The sequence below is a fragment of the Lissotriton vulgaris genome, chromosome 4_1 (genome assembly GCF_964263255.1).
Source record: "Lissotriton vulgaris chromosome 4_1, aLisVul1.2, whole genome shotgun sequence".
NCBI lineage: Eukaryota > Metazoa > Chordata > Amphibia > Caudata > Salamandridae > Lissotriton > Lissotriton vulgaris.
The window spans coordinates 2,028,993,780-2,029,016,187 of NC_141691.1; positions in this window are offsets into that span (position 1 = coordinate 2,028,993,780).

Sequence of the window (22,408 nt, forward strand, 5' to 3'; positions counted from 1 at the left end):
CCATGATGTAAGGGTAAGGGGGGGTCACTGCCCCTACATTAGTCCAGGCTTTCATTATTGTTTGTTCAAGGACACGTCACATCTGTGTGCAGGGGATGTTGCTTGTTCCTCTGCAATGCGAAAACGAGATACAGTTTCACAGTATGTCCCATGTATGTGTCCGAATTGGCATAGGTTACATACAGAATGCATGTCAATGTGCATTTGTGAGGGGATGTTTATCTGAAGCGGGACAATGGTAATTTTTTCTACATCACGGCTATGGGTTTGTGCTTGTACGTTGTCATCTCACTGTATTTTTTACTCTGCTTTTTATGGGGCATTTCCACAAATGACACGTGGGAATCGTAGGCCTGTCACTGGTTATCGCTGATGTTTGTATTGCGATTGGCATCATTGCTACTATTTTCGCCTTGGCTTTAATGCGGACATTTGACTCGTTGTTGTCTGCCTATCACATTGTACCTCCGTGTTGTGAACACGGTGTAATTTTCCTGTGATAGACTGCGATATGAAGAGTTGTGTTAAGCTAATTTTGAGGTACTTATCACACGTTCTTGAGAATATCCCCCTAATTATATTGCTTAACTTGAAAATTGCTATTCAATGCAGCAATGTCTTGAACACTGGACTTGCGCCCTTGGTGGTGTTCGCGCATGCATTATAAATTCTCTGGTGCTATTTGATATAACTAAACTTAGGTGATGGAAGAATTCTGGAAAGGAAACCACTGTTTGTAATTTCAAGAACTCTGTTGGCTTTTGAAACACATATCTCTAGGAAAAGCAGTAGCAGTTTGAAAAAGAGACAGTTGATGAATTCTGCAACCTCAGAGACTATTGTATAACTGCCTCGAGCTGGAGGTCAGACAGCATTGGCTCTTCAATCACCAATCTCTGCGAGGTGATACAATGTCAGATGTCAGAAAATCATTGACTCACACAGTTCCTAATTTGTTAAAAGGTACGTGCCAGGGCACTGTTATGAGTTCACTTCCGCCTGCATCGCCCAATGTCTCCGTCAGCATTTCCAAATACAGTTTCAACAAAACTTCTAAACCTCACTCTCGTACAAAAGTGACAAATCTGACTAATGCAGAGCTTATTGCTATGAGAATGGCTTTGGCAGCAGGTATTAGTCATTTTTAATGCAATATGAATTAATAAACAACTGTTGTTGTATTTGGATCTAAATTAGTTAAACAGTGCCATCATATGGCAGCCTACAGTAAGTGCCAGTGTTAACAATTCAGTGCCAGGGGCAAGCACCAAAACCACAGACTCAAATTAAGCAAAGGCCATTTTTAGGTCTCACATAGGAAAAGGACCTCTAGAAATTGATTCAGTTTTGCAGTGCACGCATCGCATTGCTTTGAATGGCAACGTGTGCACGTTTGGCAATTCCCTTGAGGGAGTGTGCTCTCAAGCCATCTGTTTGTAATTAACAGATGGTTTCTATTCGCTCCCGCAAGGGAATCAGGCGCAGGCCCCCTTCTCTCTCCCCTCCCCCTGCTGCCTCTCGTCAAACTTTTTATTTTATTTTTTATTATTCTTGTTTGAAAATGTAGGGCAGTTTCTTATCCTAGCAAACTTTCTTGTATTGTCTTCATGCAGGCGTTAACTTCATCAGATGTTGTTTCACTTAGTCTTATGGTGAAATGGAGACGTTGCTGGGCACTGTGCTTGCCAGTAGATTCCCACTGTGTGAAAGTTTTGCATAGGTGTTTAACATTGTGTGCTGAGGGAGTGGCATCATGGAAGGGCCCACCTTAAATGTAAACTGCATCTTAGTTCTCAGCACCATGGAATTTGGCACTAGCCCCCAAACTATGTGACTGTCTGAGTCGCTAGAATCAGTTTTGTTGAAAGCATGCGAAGTAAACACCACTGCGTTATTTACGTTTAAAAAAAAGCAATGCGCTTCTTGAGGTCCGCTGAGGATTGACATACTTTTTGAAAATGTGATGTACTTTACAGTAAATTTCATATTGTTCCTTCATAGATGTTTAATATTATAGGTGTTTTCCTTTAAGTTTTAAAAATCACTCTTCAAAGTGTTTGTGTCATCATCATTCAATTTATGGCGATTCTCTCCCTCTTGCAGGCTAGATTTATCTTGAGTTCGACCCATCACAATGAAACATAAATAATAGACTTTTCCATTGCCTTCTCACTGTGTGGGAAATGTTTTCCTTGGCATAAACACCCACATGTGCTAAGCTGCCACCCCTGTAGGATAGCATCTAATGCCAGCTGAATGGGCTGTGAGGCTTTAAAGCTGATTAGGTGGATGTAAAAAGAGAAGCTCTAAACTGCCCACGCCCCCACCTCCCCCAACAGGCAAACACTGCCAGGTTAGAGGTCAGCAAGGGGCATTGCGCTGCAGTCCTCAGTTTATGTAGCCCAAACTCTGCCCGAAGGTAATGGAGCGCTTACACCAGTTACAGTACATGTTCATTTTTGTAGGTACAGGGGGTGATTTGCCCAGACTCAGAGGATGTTTAGCCGACGCCAAGACTCGAGCCTAGTTTCAAAGTCAGCCACTCTGGCCGTTAGGCCACATCCACATGCTCATTTATTTTCATGTTCTCAATATATTACGATGGCCGCTGCATGTACACGTCTGAGCATCAGTATGGCAACATAAATAAACCAGACTTGCATTGTGTCACTCAGAAGGAAAATGCTCTCTCCATGAGAGCTCAGGTACACAAGTCCACCATTCCATTCACTGACGTGGCAGGTCCCGTCACGTCACGCGCTGCCCCCGCAACGGTCTGAAGCCCAGGCACAACCTAGAAAATAGCAAATTATTGAGGAAAATGGTTTTTATAAACCATAAGGAAAAACAATGCGCAACGCTCTTTAAAAAAAGAAAATGTAAAGAGTAACCTGAAGTACTCTTGACCAAAACAACCAAATACAAAGAGCATATGTAACTTAAACTAAACAAACTTGCTCATTATTAGTTGAACGGCTTATAGTTTTTGACCTTACATACTCAGTGCAAGCATTCCCCCAGCAGGCAAATACTTTCACCACGACAGGCTGTACATTCACCACAACATAGAACTATGAAGCACATGACCCCTTATCTGTTGGTGAGCTGAAAAAGAACGGAGATAGCTGTGAGTTCTAGCTGTTCATGGTGTTAAAGCACATTTTAAGGTTCTCCATATTTTTAAGTGGGCCAGGTCCTGCCCGTGCTCGGTACCTGCAGAAGCTGAGGCTGGTCCCTATCGAGAGCTCAATTTTTTCCCTGACTTCACCCTCAGGGTGGAAATGAAATCTTAATTTTGCAACAGTACCACTCTTCACTGCTTTTGAGTAACTTCAAACATACTCGTTATCCCACCAGGCACTTTTCATCTTTTTGGCAGCAGCACTTCTTTGAGTCACGCCGTTGAAAATGACGAAGGTTTCCAACACCACTTGACCCCTATGCACCCGGCTACCCTGGGATAGGTAACACGGGTACTTCGGTACTCACAAGGGAGCTAGTGTTATAACCTTCTATGTTCCAAAGGGCTTGCTTGAAGTCTTCTCCGAAGTGTCCTCAAACTGTAAAGGCCTCATTTATGAAGCTGTGCATCACTTTTCTGCCGCCAGTGCGTCACTTTTTGTGACGCACCAGTGGCATAAAAAAATGTGCCTTGTTGCGCCATATTTACAAAGTGACACATCTAGGTAGACACGTCACTTTGTAAACCCCTGTGCCGCATTATACCTGCACCAGGTATAATGTATGCAAGGGGGGCGTATTGACGCAAGAAAGGGTCGTAGAAGTGACGCAGTGAAATCTATAAGATTTCAATGCGCCACTTCGTGGATGCAAATGCATCAATATCTTACACCTGCCTCAAAGCAGGCGTAAGACAGATGCAGGCCCTTTCACATGGGGCTTGCCCAATGTGAAAGGACGCATTGCTGGAGTTGCGTCACTTTTGTGACACACTCCAGCAATGCGTCACTTTTGCGCCATACAGATACGTCAAAAATACTGACGTATCTGTAACTCCTTGCGCAATGATGCATTATATTGTTAATATGACGCATAATTGATGTCGCAAGGAGGGCGCAATGAAAAGTGACGCATCGCTGTTTTCACGCAGCGATGCATCACTTTTCCAAAATGAGGCCCTAATTTTCCAATGGCGACTTTCCCTTAGAGTTGTACAGACCTCATGTCTGTGTTCTCACATTGTACCCGTCCTCCGTAGGTTCCCTCTGGGTGGTTCCTTGGGGTGCCAGCAATTCAACGTGCTCTAGGCACTGTGTCAAATGCAGTCATTGTTGTTATACTATTTTCTTAGTATATGGTTCAGTCTCCCCCTGAAGCCTGTGTGTATTGTGCTATTTATTGTATAAGTATTGTGTGCCTTGTGCTCTAATCTCATATAGAGGTTTAGTAGAGAGTGTTTAGTAATATATGCATATATTTTATATATCTTTTGTGTGGTTCTCCTTTCATTTGGTTATTCAGGAGGTTCTGATCTGGTATAACAAGCTGCTTTACTTTCCTTCGATTCTTAGCCTGAAGGCTGCTCTACACAGCTGCCACTAGGATAGCTTTCTATAAAGGTTGTCTTTAACTAAATCATCAATAATAATTCCCAGAAAGGAAAATGCTATAGCTTATTTTTTTCCAAGCACCTTAAATGTGGAGGTGAAGTATGAATTGAATATCAGCTATCAGCAAGGTGAAGTGGTGTAGCAAATACAAGAAGGATGATATTTTACAATGAGCTTGACCATGGAAGTCATTAATGGACAAACAGGTTAAACCTTATTGTGAGGTTAGGTCGAATTAACATTGGAAAATCCCATGTTAGATAGAAATATTCCTCTGGGAACATGAAGGTTATTTTGTTATCATCAGAGGAAAACTTACTTCAGAAAATCATTTTTGGTGACCTGCAAATTGAACAACTGGTGATAGAGTGTCCTTGTTGCCTCATGGCTGACACATCATTAGGAACAATGAGATCCCCATCAATGCAAGAATCGATCCAATGTCCCCTTGAAAGTCTATAACAAAAGATATTATGGGTCCAAACAGGAGCATCGCAAACATAAAAGATTGCGCTCATTGAAACAGTCTGGTTGAAAGATTTATTTGAGAAATTAAGGCCTGCTTCAATTAGCCATAGAAAACAACAATCTCAATTCGATCCGGACTTTCCGGGGAGCCCGCTGAGAGCGCCATTGTTCATCTGAATTGCTGTTTCTCACCCGCTCCTTACCTGCTTCTACGGCCTCCACGGAAACACTTTTCAACATGTTCAGCACATTTCATCGCATGATTCAATCTGGTGTGAGGCGTTAGAAAGTAATTTCCTTTGCGAACCCCACTCTGGGACGCGGTGCAGCCATGCTCGCACCCCCTCGCTGCCCTGAGCTGGGAACCGGGTGTCACACGGGGGTGTGTCCAGCAGTTGATTGTGTGCGATAGTGTGAGTGTGGCTGAGTGGTGCAGGCTGGAGTGCTCGCCATGGTTCATTAAGTAGCCCTTGTTCGCTATGGCAGCACAACGGAGCAGCGAGGCGTGGCTCTATTTTAAACACAGCCACCCTTTCCTTGTCCTCATCACCCTTCCAGGTGACTGCTGTAATCACTGGATAGCCAGACCACCATCAGAGCATCAGGCTGTCAAAGAGTTGAAGTGAGGAGTGGTGAGTGGAGGGTGAAGAGGGTGAAGAGAACTGACATATTGGGAGTGCACTGGAAAAGCATAGGGAGAGGCTGCTCACCTGCCTGGACCTAGGCCCGCTAACCCAAACAAAAATCCAACAGCCCCACCATCTAGCTGGGAGCACGGATGAGCAGGAGCGCAGGTGTGAGTTACTGGGGCTGTGGAGGCAGTGGGGGGGGGTTTATTGGGGGCCCAGAAGGTGGCACTGCATCAGAACTCCACCCTACCAGCCCATCACCATCATTCCCCTCCTTCCCCCTGCAAGTGCCTTGTATACAGATCAACAATGCAGTCTGGCTCGACACCAAGAAAACCATCACCCACACAAAACTGCAAGACGGCAAAAGTCTAAGATACTATATCCCCTAGGCAGAGGGTGTGTTAAATCCAGGTTTACTGTCAGGGAGGGGCAACAAATGAGTGAGTCATCAACAGCAATTACAACCTCAACTGGAAAGACCATATATACAAACAAAACTACTGCAACCTGTAACAGTACCAAAAGGAGCACAACCACTACTAATGGCAACAGCAATATAAGAGTGTACCTTTACTATACAACCTTAGAAGGTAAATCTGGCAAAATAGTTTATAACCCCACAATGAATGTACTGCTAGAACATTGGCAGACGCCTATCAATATGCAGACCCAAGTCTATGACTTCAACGAGATGTTCCACTTACTCCAGAAATAATCATCATCACTGGAAAAAGAGTACCATCAATAACAAAAGATCAAGGCACGTCCTGCTTTAACAACTTAGCCAGTCGAACTTTAGTGTCCGTAAAAGTGGACCACTTGGATTAACACAAACGCACTAACAATGGGCAGTACCCAACACCAACAGCAACAGCCAAACTTGGCTCCTCCGATATCTCAAGAGGGTACACCAACAAACAGCCAGTTAAGTGGCCAGCCAACTGTGCCATCCCCACATTCCCCAAACAATGCTTTACTGCCTGGTCTAAAAAACAAGTCAACATGCTGCAGCAGCAACGATAAGGTTATAGACAAAACAAGAGTAGTATCAATGGCAGACCCAATGGCTGCACATCTAAATGGCTCTAACCCAGCCTTTCACAGCCCAAATCACCAGTCAATCTTGAGAACATCTCCTGTATCACCTATAAACTCTTTGGGGCTCCGACCAGCCCACAGTGTTAATAATCATACAGGAAATAGTGGAGAATACTCTAATCAGTTAAATTCATCTCCTGGCATTTTAATTTCAGAGTCAAGTGAGTACTCTCCTTCAGCATCAATAAACAATATGGGCACAAACAACTCCTTTAAGGCTTCAATTAGAGCACTTTGTGTCTCACTTTGTGCCTGTTGGGTCAACAAGTCAACACCTCTCCACAAGTAAATGAGCCTTGGGCCTTTGGTTCACCCAAAACTGGAGTGGAAACTGGTCTGAGAATCATCTTGCACTGATCAACAACGCTCTGATCTCAATGGCAAATGCTGCCATAATACATGCAAATATGTTGGATACTCAAATAAATATATTGCAAACAGTCTCTGGTCTGATCTCTGGATTAGACTCAAAATTGGGACACTTAAACTCATTAATCCACATAACCCAGGGAATTACCGCTTTAATGGTAAAACAAGAAGGGGATGGATGCAGTCCAATATTGCAGAATCTGCAAAAGCTACCAGAGATAATGAGCACTCTAGTTAAAGGCCTCAAGAAAGAGGTCACTAGGCGACCGTACAACTTACACACCACTCCTCATCAAAACGCAAAGCCAATTTCAAGCACAATTGATTTACAAACAAAACTATAAGAAAGATTTGCACTAACCCATGGGGCAAGGGGAGACCAAATAAACACTATAAGTGCAGAAGAATCTGTGACAAAAATCTGTTCCAACTTAGACAAAGGTTCAGGAACGATCAACAAGTTAAAGCCCACAACAAAATTAAAAAAGCTGAGTAAATCAAAAAAAGACAAAATCCATAATGAAGAGTCTGAAATGCACTGGCTCCAGCAGGAAAACAAGGAAAACAATTAGCATAATGAAAAACACCATGAGGATACTACATTTTCTCAAAAATTAACTTCAAATAATAAAACTTCAGTTATACAAACGGATGGCATAACCATGAGTGAAACTATCCCCCAAGGCACCTTAGGACATCCTGCAGTGCATCCAACTAAAATCTTGGATATGACTGCCTTAGAACCTAGGTGGCACTTTAATAATACACAAAGTTCACATTCTGAAGCAGTAAACCATGATCAAAAGAAACATCTGGAGTCTAATTTAAAGTGGTCTCTAGTGACCAAAGTGGATAATGCAAGTATGAACAGTATTCATCAAGGAAATCTTCAACCATGCAAAACAAACAAATGTGCTCCCACACCGTCAACAGACCACAATGAACCCCAACTGGTAACCACAACTATTAATTATAGGGAGATGAAGTCCATTCAAACAAGCACTGATGATTTACCTCTGTCCACTGCCTACTACCACAAGCTCAGGAGCAATGCTCAGCGGATGGCAGTAAGTTCAAAAGTGCACTTCACAGAGATAAATAATTCCTCGTACATGTTCCTGGCTGGCCCTCTGCAAGGCCTTAATACAGTTGACGGCCCATTATCAATACTTCTGATTAACGTCTCCTGCAACCCCCACAGGCTTGGCTCTAAGGACGAGCTTATTCGGATGATAACTTAGATTGAGTCTCTGCTTTCACAATTCGCATCTATGTAACCCATCATTCTTGGGGACTTCAATACGCACAAAATAGTGGACAATGCCTCTGAAAGCAACCCCTTTGGGAGCACTAAGAGTTTCAATGCCCTATGCCGGCATATAACTTGGCAACAACGTACACTCTATCCATAAAGTTTAGGCCTCGGGCACTCTTTGCACCCACCTACAACAATAAGACCACAATAGACTGTATCCTATTAAGTGAGAGATTACAAAAACTCATGTCAAACTATACTGTGCATCCACGGAGTGAAAGCGACCATGCAGCCTTAATCGTTCAGTTAACCATTACAGCGGATACTCACCATTTCCTTCGCTGTATTGGGGCATTCAAAGGGGAAGAACAGCATAGACTCCTCAGAATTAAATGGGGGCTGATGTCAATCAAAAAATGTGACTCTTGGAAATTGAAGCCGACCTAAATAATTGGGGTATTATAGAGGAATGAGATAAACTTGTCTACAAACTGGCCTCCTTGCCATATATAGAACTGACGAAAATGTATCATATACTCTAGACACATTCCAAGAATCAAGGAAAGTGCCAAACAATTAAATGCCAAATGCAGGGTTTATCAGAAATCCGTATCAGAGTCTGCCAAAATTAACTTAAATCAGCAGCAAAAAGCCACTCACAACAGGTTTGGAAAGAAAAGGGTGAACTTACGGAGGCAAAATGGCTGAAGATCTTTGAGCTGCTGTCACTGTGCAAGTCCCAAGAATTTTGGCATTATCTAAACAACCTAATTCACAGGGCAACTAATAGAGAGAATCCACTTGACGCGAGCACTTGGATAGCCCATGTGAAAACCCTGTACACGGATGATTTGAACGCAACTTCTTCAACTAGTCCTACAATACTAGGGGAGGGAGTTGGCAACATCACAGCTGACCCTACCTTGCCTTTGGATGATTCAACCCTCCCAGGCAAAGGAGTAGTTTGCACAACTCTAAAAAAGATACAACACATTTATTAATTTTATTATTAAACTTATAATGCGCACAGCTACCCACAGTGGGTTTCCCGGCGCTAGGACAGACTAGAGAAGAACTAGCAGAGTGATATTGCAGTTAGAAGAACCTCCGACATTACTGCTGAAAAAGCAAGGTTTTAAGTCCCTTGTGAAAATGGAGATTACATTCCGTCTTCAGGGTCACGAGTAGGGAATTCCACATCTTTGGACCCAAATGGGAGAAAGAACGACCTCCCATTTTAACCAGCCTAAATCTGGGAACGGCAAAATCGCCGTTTCCTGAAGATCGTAATTTTCGGTTGGGCTTATAAGCCTGAACTAGGCCCTGTAGATATTTAGGAGCTAAGCCTTGTTTGATTTTAAATAAATGACACAGGGCTTTAAATTTGATTCGGCTAGAGACTTTAAGCCAATGAAGGACATGAAGTGCTGATGAGGCGGAAGCTCTCCTCGGAACATTTTGGAGAAGCCGGGCAGCCGCGTTCTGAACAACTTGGAGTTTTTTAGTTGTTTTCTGGTCAGCTCCAAGATAGAGAACGTTACCATAGTCCAGGCGTGAGATCACAAGTGGCTGGACCACGGTTCTCTGTGTCAAAGGAGTTAACATCCACAAAATCTTCTGAAGCCATTTGAGGTGCCTGGCCTAAATGGTCTGCCTGGCTTCCTCTTTAGGGAAGATACCAACTGTTGGACGGACAATTTGGCTAAGTTATATGCTGAATGCAGGTTTTTGGAGGCTGTTCCCAATTCCTGGGGGGGCTCACTGCTGTACCCAATATACAAACAAGCATTTGCAATGCAATAGGTCTTGCATTTGCTAGTGTTTGAGCTATTGGTATTTGTTATAAGTAGATTTCAAGGATGACCAGAGGTAGCCATAAAGTATTACCATGTAAAGGTTTATTAGTTGCTCCAGTAGATATAAGTTGTAAGTTTTGTTAAGTTCATTAGATGTTCAAAAGGGAATCAAATAAGATATAGTAGAAGTCCCACCAGGAGCTAGATGGTTGTTGCTCAGCCTACACTCTTCAAATGTGCAAATAAATGCATTCCAAATACCATTCCCGGCGTGCATGTCACTCATCTGTACAGGCATATAACTCAGACAAGTGTGGGTGGGATATGTAGTGCTTGCAATTTTAGAAATTGGTAAGGGATGGTGGGTGGGTCACATCTGTGAAGTGAGGCTGTTTAGGGTGTCACGTATTAGAAATGCCAAATCCGTGTGTCACACTTGGAACAGTATCCCACTCTTCAACGTTTCACATGTGTCCCAGTTCATTCCATTTTGGCTGTCATTTGTGGTCTGCAAGTGACAACAGGGCTTCTTTTGGGCCACCAGGATGCAGGGATGCACCCTGTGACTCGAGACCCATGATGTAAGGGTAAGGGGGGGTCACTGCCCCTACATTAGTCCAGGCTTTCATTATTGTTTGTTCAAGGACACGTCACATCTGTGTGCAGGGGATGTTGCTTGTTCCTCTGCAATGCGAAAACGAGATACAGTTTCACAGTATGTCCCATGTATGTGTCCGAATTGGCATAGGTTACATACAGAATGCATGTCAATGTGCATTTGTGAGGGGATGTTTATCTGAAGCGGGACAATGGTAATTTTTTCTACATCACGGCTATGGGTTTGTGCTTCTACGTTGTCATCTCACTGTATTTTTTACTCTGCTTTTTATGGGGCATTTCCACAAATGACACGTGGGAATCGTAGGCCTGTCACTGGTTATCGCTGATGTTTGTATTGCGATTGGCATCATTGCTACTATTTTCGCCTTGGCTTTAATGCGGACATTTGACTCGTTGTTGTCTGCCTATCACATTGTACCTCCGTGTTGTGAACACGGTGTAATTTTCCTGTGATAGACTGCGATATGAAGAGTTGTGTTAAGCTAATTTTGAGGTACTTATCACACGTTCTTGAGAATATCCCCCTAATTATATTGCTTAACTTGAAAATTGCTATTCAATGCAGCAATGTCTTGAACACTGGACTTGCGCCCTTGGTGGTGTTCGCGCATGCATTATAAATTCTCTGGTGCTATTTGATATAACTAAACTTAGGTGATGGAAGAATTCTGGAAAGGAAACCACTGTTTGTAATTTCAAGAACTCTGTTGGCTTTTGAAACACATATCTCTAGGAAAAGCAGTAGCAGTTTGAAAAAGAGACAGTTGATGAATTCTGCAACCTCAGAGACTATTGTATAACTGCCTCGAGCTGGAGGTCAGACAGCATTGGCTCTTCAATCACCAATCTCTGCGAGGTGATACAATGTCAGATGTCAGAAAATCATTGACTCACACAGTTCCTAATTTGTTAAAAGGTACGTGCCAGGGCACTGTTATGAGTTCACTTCCGCCTGCATCGCCCAATGTCTCTGTCAGCATTTCCAAATACAGTTTCAACAAAACTTCTAAACCTCACACTCGTACAAAAGTGACAAATCTGACTAATGCAGAGCTTATTGCTATGAGAATGGCTTTGGCAGCAGGTATTAGTCATTTTTAATGAAATATGAATTAATAAACAACTGTTGTTGTATTTGGATCTAAATTAGTTAAACAGTGCCATCATATGGCAGCCTACAGTAAGTGCCAGTGTTAACAATTCAGTGCCAGGGGCAAGCACCAAAACCACAGACTCAAATTAAGCAAAGGCCATTTTTAGGTCTCACATAGGAAAAGGACCTCTAGAAATTGATTCAGTTTTGCAGTGCACGCATTGCATTGCTTTGAATGGCAACGTGTGCACGTTTGGCAATTCCCTTGAGGGAGTGTGCTCTCAAGCCATCTGTTTGTAATTAACAGATGGTTTCTATTTGCTCCCGCAAGGGAATCAGGCGCAGGCCCCCTTCTCTCTCCCCTCCCCCTGCTGCCTCTCGTCAAACTTTTTATTTTATTTTTTATTATTCTTGTTTGAAAATGTAGGGCAGTTTCTTATCCTAGCAAACTTTCTTGTATTGTCTTCATGCAGGCGTTAACTTCATCAGATGTTGTTTCACTTAGTCTTATGGTGAAATGGAGACGTTGCTGGGCACTGTGCTTGCCAGTAGATTCCCACTGTGTGAAAGTTTTGCATAGGTGTTTAACATTGTGTGCTGAGGGAGTGGCATCATGGAAGGGCCCACCTTAAATGTAAACTGCATCTTAGTTCTCAGCACCATGAAATTTGGCACTAGCCCCCAAACTATGTGACTGTCTGAGTCGCTAGAATCAGTTTTGTTGAAAGCATGCGAAGTAAACACCACTGCGTTATTTACGTTTAAAAAAAAGCAATGCGCTTCTTGAGGTCCGCTGAGGATTGACATACTTTTTGAAAATGTGATGTACTTTACAGTAAATTTCATATTGTTCCTTCATAGATGTTTAATATTATAGGTGTTTTCCTTTAAGTTTTAAAAATCACTCTTCAAAGTGTTTGTGTCATCATCATTCAATTTATGGCGATTCTCTCAATCTTGCAGGCTAGATTTATCTTGAGTTCGACCCATCACAATGAAACATAAATAATAGACTTTTCCATTGCCTTCTCACTGTGTGGGAAATGTTTTCCTTGGCATAAACACCCACATGTGCTAAGCTGCCACCCCTGTAGGATAGCATCTAATGCCAGCTGAATGGGCTGTGAGGCTTTAAAGCTGATTAGGTGGATGTAAAAAGAGAAGCTCTAAACTGCCCACGCCCCCACCTCCCCCAACAGGCAAACACTGCCAGGTTAGAGGTCAGCAAGGGGCATTGCGCTGCAGTCCTCAGTTTATGTAGCCCAAACTCTGCCCGAAGGTAATGGAGCGCTTACACCAGTTACATTACATGTTCATTTTTGTAGGTACAGGGGATGATTTGCCCAGACTCAGAGGATGTTTAGCCGACGCCAAGACTCGAGCCTAGTTTCAAAGTCAGCCACTCTGGCCGTTAGGCCACATCCACATGCTCATTTATTTTCATGTGCTCAATATATTACGATGGCCGCTGCATGTACACGTCTGAGCATCAGTATGGCAACATAAATAAACCAGACTTGCATTGTGTCACTCAGAAGGAAAATGCTCTCTCCATGAGAGCTCAGGTACACAAGTCCACCATTCCATTCACTGACGTGGCAGGTCCCGTCACGTCACGCGCTGCCCCCGCAACGGTCTGAAGCTCAGGCACAACCTAGAAAATAGCAAATTATTGAGGAAAATGGTTTTTATAAACCATAAGGAAAAACAATGCGCGACGCTCTTTAAAAAAAGAAAATGTAAAGAGTAACCTGAAGTACTCTTGACCAAAACAACCAAATACAAAGAGCATATGTAACTTAAACTAAACAAACTTGCTCATTATTAGTTGAACGGCTTATAGTTTTTGACCTTACATACTCAGTGCAAGCATTCCCCCAGCAGGCAAATACTTTCACCACGACAGGCTGTACATTCACCACAACATAGAACTATGAAGCACATGACCCCTTATCTGTTGGTGAGCTGAAAAAGAACGGAGATAGCTGTGAGTTCTAGCTGTTCATGGTGTTAAAGCACATTTTAAGGTTCTCCATATTTTTAAGTGGGCCAGGTCCTGCCCGTGCTCGGTACCTGCAGAAGCTGAGGCTGGTCCCTATCGAGAGCTCAATTTTTTCCCTGACTTCACCCTCAGGGTGGAAATGAAATCTTAATTTTGCAACAGTACCACTCTTCACTGCTTTTGAGTAACTTCAAACATACTCGTTATCCCACCAGGCACTTTTCATCTTTTTGGCAGCAGCACTTCTTTGAGTCACGCCGTTGAAAATGACGAAGGTTTCCAACACCACTTGACCCCTATGCACCCGGCTACCCTGGGATAGGTAACACGGGTACTTCGGTACTCACAAGGGTGCTAGTGTTATAACCTTCTATGTTCCAAAGGGCTTGCTTGAAGTCTTCTCCGAAGTGTCCTCAAACTGTAAAGGCCTCATTTATGAAGCTGTGCATCACTTTTCTGCCGCCGGTGCGTCACTTTTTGTGACGCACCAGTGGCATAAAAAAATGTGCCTTGTTGCGCCATATTTACAAAGTGACACATCTAGGTAGACACGTCACTTTGTAAACCCCTGTGCCACATTATACCTGCACCAGGTATAATGTATGCAAGGGGGGCGTATTGACGCAAGAAAGGGTCGTAGAAGTGACGCAGTGAAATCTATAAGATTTCAATGCGCCACATCGTGGATGCAAATGCATCAATATCTTACACCTGCCTCAAAGCAGGCGTAAGACAGATGCAGGCCCTTTCACATGGGGCTTGCCCAATGTGAAAGGACGCATTGCTGGAGTTGCGTCACTTTTGTGACACACTCCAGCAATGCGTCACTTTTGCGCCATACAGATACGTCAAAAATACTGACGTATCTGTAACTCCTTGCGCAATGATGCGTTATATTGTAAATATGACGCATAATTGATGTCGCAAGGAGGGCGCAATGAAAAGTGACGCATCGCTGTTTTCACGCAGCGATGCATCACTTTTCCAAAATGAGGCCCTAATTTTCCAATTGCGACTTTCCCTTAGAGTTGTACAGACCTCATGTCTGTGTTCTCACATTGTACCCGTCCTCCGTAGGTTCCCTCTGGGTGGTTCCTTGGGGTGCCAGCAATTCAACGTGCTCTAGGCACTGTGTCAAATGCAGTCATTGTTGTTATACTATTTTCTTAGTATATGGTTCAGTCTCCCCCTGAAGCCTGTGTGTATTGTGCTATTTATTGTATAAGTATTGTGTGCCTTGTGCTCTAATCTCATATAGAGGTTTAGTAGAGAGTGTTTAGTAATATATGCATATATTTTATATATCTTTTGTGTGGTTCTCCTTTCATTTGGTTATTCAGGAGGTTCTGATCTGGTATAACAAGCTGCTTTACTTTCCTTCGATTCTTAGCCTGAAGGCTGCTCTACACAGCTGCCACTAGGATAGCTTTCTATAAAGGTTGTCTTTAACTAAATCATCAATAATAATTCCCAGAAAGGAAAATGCTATAGCTTATTTTTTTCCAAGCACCTTAAATGTGGAGGTGAAGTATGAATTGAATATCAGCTATCAGCAAGGTGAAGTGGTGTAGCAAATACAAGAAGGATGATATTTTACAATGAGCTTGACCATGGAAGTCATTAATGGACAAACAGGTTAAACCTTATTGTGAGGTTAGGTCAAATTAACATTGGAAAATCCCATGTTAGATAGAAATATTCCTCTGGGAACATGAAGGTTATTTTGTTATCATCAGAGGAAAACTTACTTCAGAAAATCATTTTTGGTGACCTGCAAATTGAACAACTGGTGATAGAGTGTCCTTGTTGCCTCATGGCTGACACATCATTAGGAACAATGAGATCCCCATCAATGCAAGAATCGATCCAATGTCCCCTTGAAAGTCTATAACAAAAGATATTATGGGTCCAAACAGGAGCATCGCAAACATAAATGATTGCGCTCATTGAAACAGTCTGGTTGAAAGATTTATTTGAGAAATTAAGGCCTGCTTCAATTAGCCATAGAAAACAACAATCTCAATTCGATCCGGACTTTCCGGGGAGCCCGCTGAGAGCGCCATTGTTCATCTGAATTGCTGTTTCTCACCCGCTCCTTACCTGCTTCTACGGCCTCCACGGAAACACTTTTCAACATGTTCAGCACATTTCATCGCATGATTCAATCTGGTGTGAGGCGTTAGGAAGTAATTTCCTTTGCGAACCCCACTCTGGGACGCGGTGCAGCCATGCTCGCACCCCCTCGCTGCCCTGAGCTGGGAACCGGGTGTCACACGGGGGTGTGTCCAGCAGTTGATTGTGTGCGATAGTGTGAGTGTGGCTGAGTGGTGCAGGCTGGAGTGCTCGCCATGGTTCATTAAGTAGCCCTTGTTCGCTATGGCAGCACAACGGAGCAGCGAGGCGTGGCTCTATTTTAAACACAGCCACCCTTTCCTTGTCCTCATCACCCTTCCAGGTGACTGCTGTAATCACTGGATAGCCAGACCACCATCAGAGCATCAGGCTGTCAAAGAGTTGAAGTGAGGAGTGGTGAGTGGAGGGTGAAGAGGGTGAAGAGAACTGACATATTGGGAGTGCACTGGAAAAGCATAGGGAGAGGCTGCTCACCTGCCTGGACCTAGGCCCGCTAACCCAAACAAAAATCCAACAGCCCCACCATCTAGCTGGGAGCACGGATGAGCAGGAGCGCAGGTGTGAGTTACTGGGGCTGTGGAGGCAGTGGGGGGGGGGGGGGGGTTTATTGGGGGCCCAGAAGGTGGCACTGCATCAGAACTCCACCCTACCAGCCCATCACCATCATTCCCCTCCTTCCCCCTGCAAGTGCCTTGTATACAGATCAACAATGCAGTCTGGCTCGACACCAAGAAAACCATCACCCACACAAAACTGCAAGACGGCAAAAGTCTAAGATACTATATCCCCTAGGCAGAGGGTGTGTTAAATCCAGGTTTACTGTCAGGGAGGGGCAACAAATGAGTGAGTCATCAACAGCAATTACAACCTCAACTGGAAAGACCATATATACAAACAAAACTACTGCAACCTGTAACAGTACCAAAAGGAGCACAACCACTACTAATGGCAACAGCAATATAAGAGTGTACCTTTACTATACAACCTTAGAAGGTAAATCTGGCAAAATAGTTTATAACCCCACAATGAATGTACTGCTAGAACATTGGCAGACGCCTATCAATATGCAGACCCAAGTCTATGACTTCAACGAGATGTTCCACTTACTCCAGAAATAATCATCATCACTGGAAAAAGAGTACCATCAATAACAAAAGATCAAGGCACGTCCTGCTTTAACAACTTAGCCAGTCGAACTTTAGTGTCCGTAAAAGTGGACCACTTGGATTAACACAAACGCACTAACAATGGGCAGTACCCAACACCAACAGCAACAGCCAAACTTGGCTCCTCCGATATCTCAAGAGGGTACACCAACAAACAGCCAGTTAAGTGGCCAGCCAACTGTGCCATCCCCACATTCCCCAAACAATGCTTTACTGCCTGGTCTAAAAAACAAGTCAACATGCTGCAGCAGCAACGATAAGGTTATAGACAAAACAAGAGTAGTATCAATGGCAGACCCAATGGCTGCACATCTAAATGGCTCTAACCCAGCCTTTCACAGCCCAAATCACCAGTCAATCTTGAGAACATCTCCTGTATCACCTATAAACTCTTTGGGGCTCCGACCAGCCCACAGTGTTAATAATCATACAGGAAATAGTGGAGAATACTCTAATCAGTTAAATTCATCTCCTGGCATTTTAATTTCAGAGTCAAGTGAGTACTCTCCTTCAGCATCAATAAACAATATGGGCACAAACAACTCCTTTAAGGCTTCAATTAGAGCACTTTGTGTCTCACTTTGTGCCTGTTGGGTCAACAAGTCAACACCTCTCCACAAGTAAATGAGCCTTGGGCCTTTGGTTCACCCAAAACTGGAGTGGAAACTGGTCTGAGAATCATCTTGCACTGATCAACAACGCTCTGATCTCAATGGCAAATGCTGCCATAATACATGCAAATATGTTGGATACTCAAATAAATATATTGCAAACAGTCTCTGGTCTGATCTCTGGATTAGACTCAAAATTGGGACACTTAAACTCATTAATCCACATAACCCAGGGAATTACCGCTTTAATGGTAAAACAAGAAGGGGATGGATGCAGTCCAATATTGCAGAATCTGCAAAAGCTACCAGAGATAATGAGCACTCTAGTTAAAGGCCTCAAGAAAGAGGTCACTAGGCGACCGTACAACTTACACACCACTCCTCATCAAAACGCAAAGCCAATTTCAAGCACAATTGATTTACAAACAAAACTATAAGAAAGATTTGCACTAACCCATGGGGCAAGGGGAGACCAAATAAACACTATAAGTGCAGAAGAATCTGTGACAAAAATCTGTTCCAACTTAGACAAAGGTTCAGGAACGATCAACCAGTTAAAGCCCACAACAAAATTAAAAAAGCTGAGTAAATCAAAAAAAGACAAAATCCATAATGAAGAGTCTGAAATGCACTGGCTCCAGCAGGAAAACAAGGAAAACAATTAGCATAATGAAGAACACCATGAGGATACTACATTTTCTCAAAAATTAACTTCAAATAATAAAACTTCAGTTATACAAACGGATGGCATAACCATGAGTGAAACTATCCCCCAAGGCACCTTAGGACATCCTGCAGTGCATCCAACTAAAATCTTGGATATGACTGCCTTAGAACCTAGGTGGCACTTTAATAATACACAAGGTTCACATTCTGAAGCAGTAAACCATGATCAAAAGAAACATCTGGAGTCTAATTTAAAGTGGTCTCTAGTGACCAAAGTGGATAATGCAAGTATGAACAGTATTCATCAAGGAAATCTTCAACCATGCAAAACAAACAAATGTGCTCCCACACCGTCAACAGACCACAATGAACCCCAACTGGTAACCACAACTATTAATTATAGGGAGATGAAGTCCATTCAAACAAGCACTGATGATTTACCTCTGTCCACTGCCTACTACCACAAGCTCAGGAGCAATGCTCAGCGGATGGCAGTAAGTTCAAAAGTGCACTTCACAGAGATAAATAATTCCTCGTACATGTTCCTGGCTGGCCCTCTGCAAGGCCTTAATACAGTTGACGGCCCATTATCAATACTTCTGATTAACGTCTCCTGCAACCCCCACAGGCTTGGCTCTAAGGACGAGCTTATTCGGATGATAACTTAGATTGAGTCTCTGCTTTCACAATTCGCATCTATGTAACCCATCATTCTTGGGGACTTCAATACGCACAAAATAGTGGACAATGCCTCGAAAGCAACCCCTTTGGGAGCACTAAGAGTTTCAATGCCCTATGCCGGCATATAACTTGGCAACAACGTACACTCTATCCATAAAGTTTAGGCCTCGGGCACTCTTTGCACCCACCTACAACAATAAGACCACAATAGACTGTATCCTATTAAGTGAGAGATTACAAAAACTCATGTCAAACTATACTGTGCATCCACGGAGTGAAAGCGACCATGCAGCCTTAATCGTTCAGTTAACCATTACAGCGGATACTCACCATTTCCTTCGCTGTATTGGGGCATTCAAAGGGGAAGAACAGCATAGACTCCTCAGAATTAAATGGGGGCTGATGTCAATCAAAAAATGTGACTCTTGGAAATTGAAGCCGACCTAAATAATTGGGGTATTATAGAGGAATGAGATAAACTTGTCTACAAACTGGCCTCCTTGCCATATATAGAACTGACGAAAATGTATCATATACTCTAGACACATTCCAAGAATCAAGGAAAGTGCCAAACAATTAAATGCCAAATGCAGGGTTTATCAGAAATCCGTGTCAGAGTCTGCCAAAATTAACTTAAATCAGCAGCAAAAAGCCACTCACAACAGGTTTGGAAAGAAAAGGGTGAACTTACGGAGGCAAAATGGCTGAAGATCTTTGAGCTGCTGTCACTGTGCAAGTCCCAAGAATTTTGGCATTATCTAAACAACCTAATTCACAGGGCAACTAATAGAGAGAATCCACTTGACGCGAGCACTTGGATAGCCCATGTGAAAACCCTGTACACGGATGATTTGAACGCAACTTCTTCAACTAGTCCTACAATACTAGGGGAGGGAGTTGGCAACATCACAGCTGACCCTACCTTGCCTTTGGATGATTCAACCCTCCCAGGCAAAGGAGTAGTTTGCACAACTCTAAAAAAGATACAACACATTTATTAATTTTATTATTAAACTTATAATGCGCACAGCTACCCACAGTGGGTTTCCCGGCGCTAGGACAGACTAGAGAAGAACTAGCAGAGTGATATTCCAGTTAGAAGAACCTCCGACATTACTGCTGAAAAAGCAAGGTTTTAAGTCCCTTGTGAAAATGGAGATTACATTCCGTCTTCAGGGTCACGAGTAGGGAATTCCACATCTTTGGACCCAAATGGGAGAAAGAACGACCTCCCATTTTAACCAGCCTAAATCTGGGAACGGCAAAATCGCCGTTTCCTGAAGATCGTAATTTTCGGTTGGGCTTATAAGCCTGAACTAGGCCCTGTAGATATTTAGGAGCTAAGCCTTGTTTGATTTTAAATAAATGACACAGGGCTTTAAATTTGATTCGGCTAGGGACTTTAAGCCAATGAAGGACATGAAGTGCTGATGAGGCGGAAGCTCTCCTCGGAACATTTTGGAGAAGCCGGGCAGCCGCGTTCTGAACAACTTGGAGTTTTTTAGTTGTTTTCTGGTCAGCTCCAAGATAGAGAACGTTACCGTAGTCCAGGCGTGAGATCACAAGTGCCTGGACCACGGTTCTCTGTGTCAAAGGAGTTAACATCCACAAAATCTTCTGAAGCCATTTGAGGTGCCTGGCCTAAATGGTCTGCCTGGCTTCCTCTTTAGGGAAGATACCAACTGTTGGACGGACAATTTGGCTAAGTTATATGCTGAATGCAGGTTTTTGGAGGCTGTTCCCAATTCCTGGGGGGGCTCACTGCTGTACCCAATATACAAACAAGCATTTGCAATGCAATAGGTCTTGCATTTGCTAGTGTTTGAGCTATTGGTATTTGTTATAAGTAGATTTCAAGGATGACCAGAGGTAGCCATGAAGTATTACCATGTAAAGGTTTATTAGTTGCTCCAGTAGATATAAGTTGTAAGTTTTGTTAAGTTCATTAGATGTTCAAAAGGGAATCAAATAAGATATAGTAGAAGTCCCACCAGGAGCTAGATGGTTGTTGCTCAGCCTACACTCTTCAAATGTGCAAATAAATGCATTCCAAATACCATTCCCGGCGTGCATGTCACTCATCTGTACAGGCATATAACTCAGACAAGTGTGGGTGGGATATGTAGTGCTTGCAATTTTAGAAATTGGTAAGGGATGGTGGGTGGGTCACATCTGTGAAGTGAGGCTGTTTAGGGTGTCACGTATTAGAAATGCCAAATCCGTGTGTCACACTTGGAACAGTATCCCACTCTTCAACGTTTCACATGTGTCCCAGTTCATTCCATTTTGGCTGTCATTTGTGGTCTGCAAGTGACAACAGGGCTTCTTTTGGGCCACCAGGATGCAGGGATGCACCCTGTGACTCGAGACCCATGATGTAAGGGTAAGGGGGGGTCACTGCCCCTACATTAGTCCAGGCTTTCATTATTGTTTGTTCAAGGACACGTCACATCTGTGTGCAGGGGATGTTGCTTGTTCCTCTGCAATGCGAAAACAAGATACAGTTTCACAGTATGTCCCATGTATGTGTCCGAATTGGCATAGGTTACATACAGAATGCATGTCAATGTGCATTTGTGAGGGGATGTTTATCTGAAGCGGGACAATGGTAATTTTTTCTACATCACGGCTATGGGTTTGTGCTTGTACGTTGTCATCTCACTGTATTTTTTACTCTGCTTTTTATGGGGCATTTCCACAAATGACACGTGGGAATCGTAGGCCTGTCACTGGTTATCGCTGATGTTTGTATTGCGATTGGCATCATTGCTACTATTTTCGCCTTGGCTTTAATGCGGACATTTGACTCGTTGTTGTCTGCCTATCACATTGTACCTCCGTGTTGTGAACACGGTGTAATTTTCCTGTGATAGACTGCGATATGAAGAGTTGTGTTAAGCTAATTTTGAGGTACTTATCACACGTTCTTGAGAATATCCCCCTAATTATATTGCTTAACTTGAAAATTGCTATTCAATGCAGCAATGTCTTGAACACTGGACTTGCGCCCTTGGTGGTGTTCGCGCATGCATTATAAATTCTCTGGTGCTATTTGATATAACTAAACTTAGGTGATGGAAGAATTCTGGAAAGGAAACCACTGTTTGTAATTTCAAGAACTCTGTTGGCTTTTGAAACACATATCTCTAGGAAAAGCAGTAGCAGTTTGAAAAAGAGACAGTTGATGAATTCTGCAACCTCAGAGACTATTGTATAACTGCCTCGAGCTGGAGGTCAGACAGCATT